This window comes from Amphiura filiformis, chromosome 20 (assembly GCF_039555335.1).
Source record: "Amphiura filiformis chromosome 20, Afil_fr2py, whole genome shotgun sequence".
NCBI classification, from domain to species: domain Eukaryota; kingdom Metazoa; phylum Echinodermata; class Ophiuroidea; order Amphilepidida; family Amphiuridae; genus Amphiura; species Amphiura filiformis.
Genome location: NC_092647.1, coordinates 346,305 through 352,408, shown reverse-complemented (window position 1 = coordinate 352,408; position 6,104 = coordinate 346,305).

Here is a 6,104-nt window from a genome sequence, read left to right as displayed (position 1 = left end):
AGACAGATACAGGTACAGATATATGGTATGCTGTGTTTCGCGGGTTTATGAAGCCGGAACCGGAAGTTGAAGTCGTGGGTCGGGGAATCCCTTTGACCTTTAAGCTAAACTCAGTCATCCAAGTGGATCTGTAAAATCAAAGATACTTTGGACCAATGTGGTTTCAGCAATATCTGGAATTCTCAAAATCACCACAATTCTATTTGGCTAAAAAATGCTTTAGGCTGTAGAGTCAAAGACATTGATATGCAAAATTGGTGGAGCGATGTTCAAAACAATAGATTTTGTATTAATTATAAATGTTTTAAAAATGTACTCTCTTTTGAGTTTTACCTCAAAGAATTAGATTTTAGTAATAGGCTAGAATTTTACTTGCCAAACTGAGATGTGGAAACGTTAAATTTCCTAACAATTTAAATAGATTTAGTGTTGACAATGACGCCAAAACTTGTAATCTTTGCCAAAACAATGTAGTTGGAGATGAATTCCACTACCTTTTTGTATGTGATTTCTTCAACTCTGAGAGAAATAAATATTTACATCCACATCTGCTCAAGCAGTCAAATGATACCAAATTATTTGAAATTTTCAACTCAAATGACAAAATGGTGCTTATTGACCTTTGTAAATATGTTAAAGTTATTGGTTCTAAATTTACCTCATAATATACATAATATTCAGTTTATATATAATTTTATATAAATGTATATCTGTATTTCGTATTTTCATTAGCTTTTGTGTGCTTTCATACTGCAAAGTATATTGTCCATTCACCTTACATGTATGTTTCACTTATTTGTCCAAAAAAAATGGCTTTGTATGCTTCCTTTAAGGGATCTAAAATGAGCGTTTATTGCGTTTCGACAGTATTTTCTGTGGGACATGAGAGCACCTCAGACCTATCGAATTGCATTCTGAATACGAAGCATGTCTTTCTGATCTCAAATAATTTTCATTTTTGAAAATCACAATATAATACAAATTTTATGACAAATTATAAAAATTTGATATTTTCAATTTTTGATATATAACAGTCCTCGAAGTAAATTATATAAATCTAATGATATATTCTTAAAGTGCATGTAGCAGGAGGAAAAGCCGACGGTCAATTGAAAATTTTGACCTTTCATATTGAAGATATGGATTTTTCCCAAAAAGACCTTATTTTTGATTGGTGTTTTGGGAAAAAATCCATATCTTCAATACGAAAGGTCAACATTTTCAATTGATCGTCGGCTTTTTATCCCACCTACATACACTTTAAGTATAAATCATCAGATTTATAAAGTTTACTTCAAGTACTGTTAAATATCAAAAATATCAATTTTTAATGATTTTGCCATAAAATGTGTATTAAATTGCGAATTTCAAAAAATCAAAATTATTTGATATCAGAATGACATTTTTCGTATTCAGAATGCAATTCGATATGTCTGATGTGCTCTAATGTCCCAAAATAAATACTGTCCAAACGTTCATACCCCAGCCCTTAACTTGTGTGAAATTTTACATTGTATTTTGTACTATAGCGCCATCTATCTGTTTTATGTGTGTTGATTATCTCTCATAAATAAGCGACTGTTTTTTTAACCAATAGGTAGAGCGATTTTTGTTGCATTGGGCAAAGCGCGCTTGGTCAAATACCAATCGCTCATCGCTCAGTGATGGAGTATGAACTCATCTGCGTGTTGGTTTATCAGCTTTCAGGGGCGTAAATCCATTTTTGAAAGTGGGGGGACACACTGACACCCCACTGACAGTGGGGGAAATTAATAAATACAGTAAAAAATGGACGCAAAGCGGCCATTGCGTCGCGCTTGCGCAACGCAGGGGGGTGTCTGAGGGGGCGCGGATGTGCCCCCTCAGAAGTAAGAAACTGTTGCAAAATGAATACCTAATTGAAGCGATTTGGTGGCCCATTTTGGCACTATTATTAGTGTGTAAAATTTTAGTTTAAAAAAAGCCAAAAATTTGTGAAATGACAGTCCACAAAGCCTTTATTATTATTATTATTATTATTATTATTACAAGGATTTATTGAGCGCATTTCCACAATGTCCAATGCGCTTTACATAATAAAAATACATACAAAGTACAACTACAAGCTACAAAAATACATATCAAAAGCCTTATATAAAAATGGCAATATTACCAACTTCAACAACAAAAATATACATAAACATATCTGCATGGAAATTCAAAAGAATAAATTATTATAATATTAAAACCATTGTATTTATATGAAACATCATTAAAAACCAACATACATAAAAGTAGCCAAAAAATTAAAACAAATGACTACGGCTTAAACCTTTGGGAAAAGAAACGTTTTTAAAAACTTTTTAAAACATTGCACATTCTGAGCGGCGCGTACGTGCACATGCACAGGCAAGTTGTTCCATAGTCTGGGCCCTAAAACGGAAAATGACTTGGCCCCAAAGGAACGTTTAGTACGGGGTATGGCAAGACGAGTTTGATCTTGGTTAGATCTGAGCCCTTAAGCTTGACGGCCTGAGTTGTATTTAGTTAAGACATCTTGTAAATAAGTAGGTGCAGAACCATAAACACAATTGTACACATGCACTAAGATCTTGAATTCAATTCTCTGCTGGACCGGCAACCAATGCAACTCACGAATGAGTGGGGTCGCGCTGGTGCGTTTGCTGACCTGATAAATAAGACGTGCCGCACGATTTTGCAGCTTTTGCAGACGCTGAACATCAGAAACGGACAAACCTCCAAGCAAAGAGTTGCCATAGTCCAGCCGAGAAAGAATCAAAGATCTCACTGAGTGTGCACAAGTAGAACGATCAATATAACGACGAATCCTATGTAAATTTCTCAAATGAAAGTTTACACTTCTACACAGAGAGCTAACTTGATTTTTCATTGAAAGGCTATTATCAAAAACAATGCCAAGATTTTTAATGGAAGCAGATAGGGCAATCACAGATCCACCGATTTTCAAATCAAGGTGAGATACAGCATTTGCATGCCTAGCAGATGCAATCAAGAAAAGCTCTGTCTTCGAATCGTTTAACTTTAGCTTGTTTGCAAGCATCCACGATCGTATTTCTGCAATGCAATTGGTAAGCCTACAACGTGCAGCAGCTGTATCTTCCTCAGATTTAGGATTGAAACTAATGTAGAGCTGCGTATCATCAGCATAAATGTGATAAGCCACCTGAAAACGCCTGATAATATTAGCGACCGGTTGCGCATACGCTGTGAAAATCGGTGGACCTGCGACTGACCCTTGTGGAACACCAGAACACAAACCCTGTTACTACGATCCCTAAGGTAACTATTAAACCAATTCTTGGCAGAGCCTGTTATGCCAAACTCCCTCTGCATTCGATCAACAAGAATATCATGATCTATTGTATCGAATGCAGAGGAAATGTCCAAAAGGACCAACATTATTGCTTTACCTTTGTCAAGTTCATTCAACATGTCGTTTTTCACCCTAAGGAGAGCAGTTTTCTGTACTATGGGAAGCTTTGTATGCTAACTGATATGTTTCAGTGAGATTGTTGTCCTGGAGATGATTATTGAATCTAGAAACAGCCGGATACTCTATGATTTTACCTAGAGTAGGGAGGTTGGAGACAGGGCGGTAATTTTTAAATAAATCAGGATTGAGAGTGGATTTTTTAATCAAAGGTGTGATAACTGCTTGATGAAGAAAAAGAGGGAATGAACCAACTCTGAAAGAATTGTTGATAATGGACGTGATGATTGGCAACAATGTATCAACGCAACGTTTCAATAACCAGGTGGGGATTGGATCAAGAGGACTGGTCTTGTTGGGAAGATTAGAAATTATTTTTCTAACCTCATCCTCACTCACATTAGCAAAACTTTCTAAAACCTGTACACAGTTACTCTTATTTTCATAAGAAATATTGCACAACCCATTATTTACATTCAGCAGTTCATTGGCAATTTGACAATCAATTTCAGAAGAAGCATCCTCCACCATGTTCATAGAATCAGAAATATTACAAACCATCAATTCGTTTGAACTAGATATATCACTTACATCGTCAATACTTTGCAAATTACACTGTCCATCAAGCTCAGACCTGATATTAGACACTTTATCGCTAAAATAATGAGCAAATTGATTGCTAAGAGCTACATTGGAACTACACGCAGGTAGTTTATGAGGTGATGAATTGAGAAGTGTGTTTAGAGTTCTATACATGGTTTTAGCATTTGCATTATCTAAAGTTTCTTTGAAATAAACAGTCTTACTATTCATAATCATTTGGTTAACTTTAGAGTTCTGTGCAACAAATTTATCGCGATCTTCATTTGATCTAGTCTTCCTCCACATGCGTTCAAGGGCTCTTCGTTCGCGACGTGCATTTCTTACATCATCAGTATACCATTTTGGATTACTAATCAGTTTCTGCGACCGCGTCTTTTCAGGACAATGTTTATCAAGAACCTCGCGAATTGAACGGTTGTATAATTCAGCTTGAGCGTTCGGATCATCCATAGAGAGAATACACTGCGTTGCCAAGATCAGAAGTAAAATATATCAAGTCCAAGTCTTTATATGACCTGGAGGTAAATACTCTTCTTTCAGGAGGCGGTTTTAACCTGTTAATTCTACATTGGATCATATGATGGTCGGATCCATACCTAAATGGCAAAACAGTGCAAGACGAAAGAAGATTATCCTCCGGATGACAAATAACATGATCAAGTATGTTACCACTGATATGCGTTGGTTTATCAACATATTGCTTCAAATCATGCTCTGTAAGGGATGTGAGGTACCTTGAAACATCAGGTTTAGATGGTTTGTTAACGTGAACATTCAAATCACCCATTATAAGTGGTTTACCGGGAAGAAAAGATACTACACTTAGAAAATCATCAAACTCTTCATTAAATCGAAGATGAGTAAAACCATTCGTCTTTGAGGGTGGGGGTCGGTAAATGCCAATTAACCTAATGGCTTTTGAGTTATCAGTTACAGAAACATGTTCAAAGTTAATGGTGTCGACTCCAACAGGTGACAAAGACAGCTTCAAACTGGTCTTACTGATTATGGCAATACCACCGTGCCTGTCACCAGGTCTTGGATGACTCAAACATGTATAGCCAGATGGCGTGAACTCATTTATTATTACAGGGTCTTCTTCTCCGAGCCAGGTTTCCGTTATCATTAATACATCCACATCTTTGTCTAAAATGTATTCGTGAACAGTTGTGGTCTTTTTGCCAACAGATTGCGCATTCCAGTGATGAATATCAAGACATTTTTTGCAGTCAAGTTCAATATGCACAAGATTATTTTGGTTTACGCCGCTATGTTCATTATTATATTGTTTAGTTATACGATCATGAGTTTGTACGATTTGGACTTTCGTGGAAAAGTTTTCCCTAGGCCTATAAATGACATAAATTGGCAAATGTGGAAAGCAGGAGTGAAAATGGCTACCGTAAAATGGGGTAACTTCGGTCAGCGGGGTAACTTTGGTCGGTCAAAAACATTTTTTTAAATGGTCATATTTTCGTACAGCAATATTGTTTTCAGTAATATTTGGTATCAATTTGTTAAGAAATATATTTGGAAGAAATTATATTCACTCCTGTCCAATTTCCTCGAAATTTACGAAAAACTCAGGATTTTTGACAAAAATGAGCATTTTTTTACATTTTTTTCAGTAAAAATAAAAATCGATATTTGTGAGCAATGATGTGTGCTTGATTAATTTTACAAGGGGTAAAATGTCACAAAAAACAAAAACTTGCCCATATACAGCGAAGATCAATTTTTTTGATTTTTTTTTCTTCATGGAATGTAATACTCTGACCAAAGTTACCCCAAATGCGGGGTAACTTTGGTCAGGCTATTTTTAACCCCTAGGGCAGGCTTACAAAATTATTGAAAAATCTTTTTCAACTTCAAGGTGTAGAAGGGAGCCATAATGTCATAAAAAAAGAGTTTTTTTTTTTTAATTAGAAATGTAATTGGTTTTGTTTGGAAGCAGTGGTTTAAAAACTCTGAAAAGTGCCCAAAGTTACCCCATTTTACGGTACTTGTTTAGCCACTACACAGGGGGTGTCTGAGGCTATTGTGAGTAGCC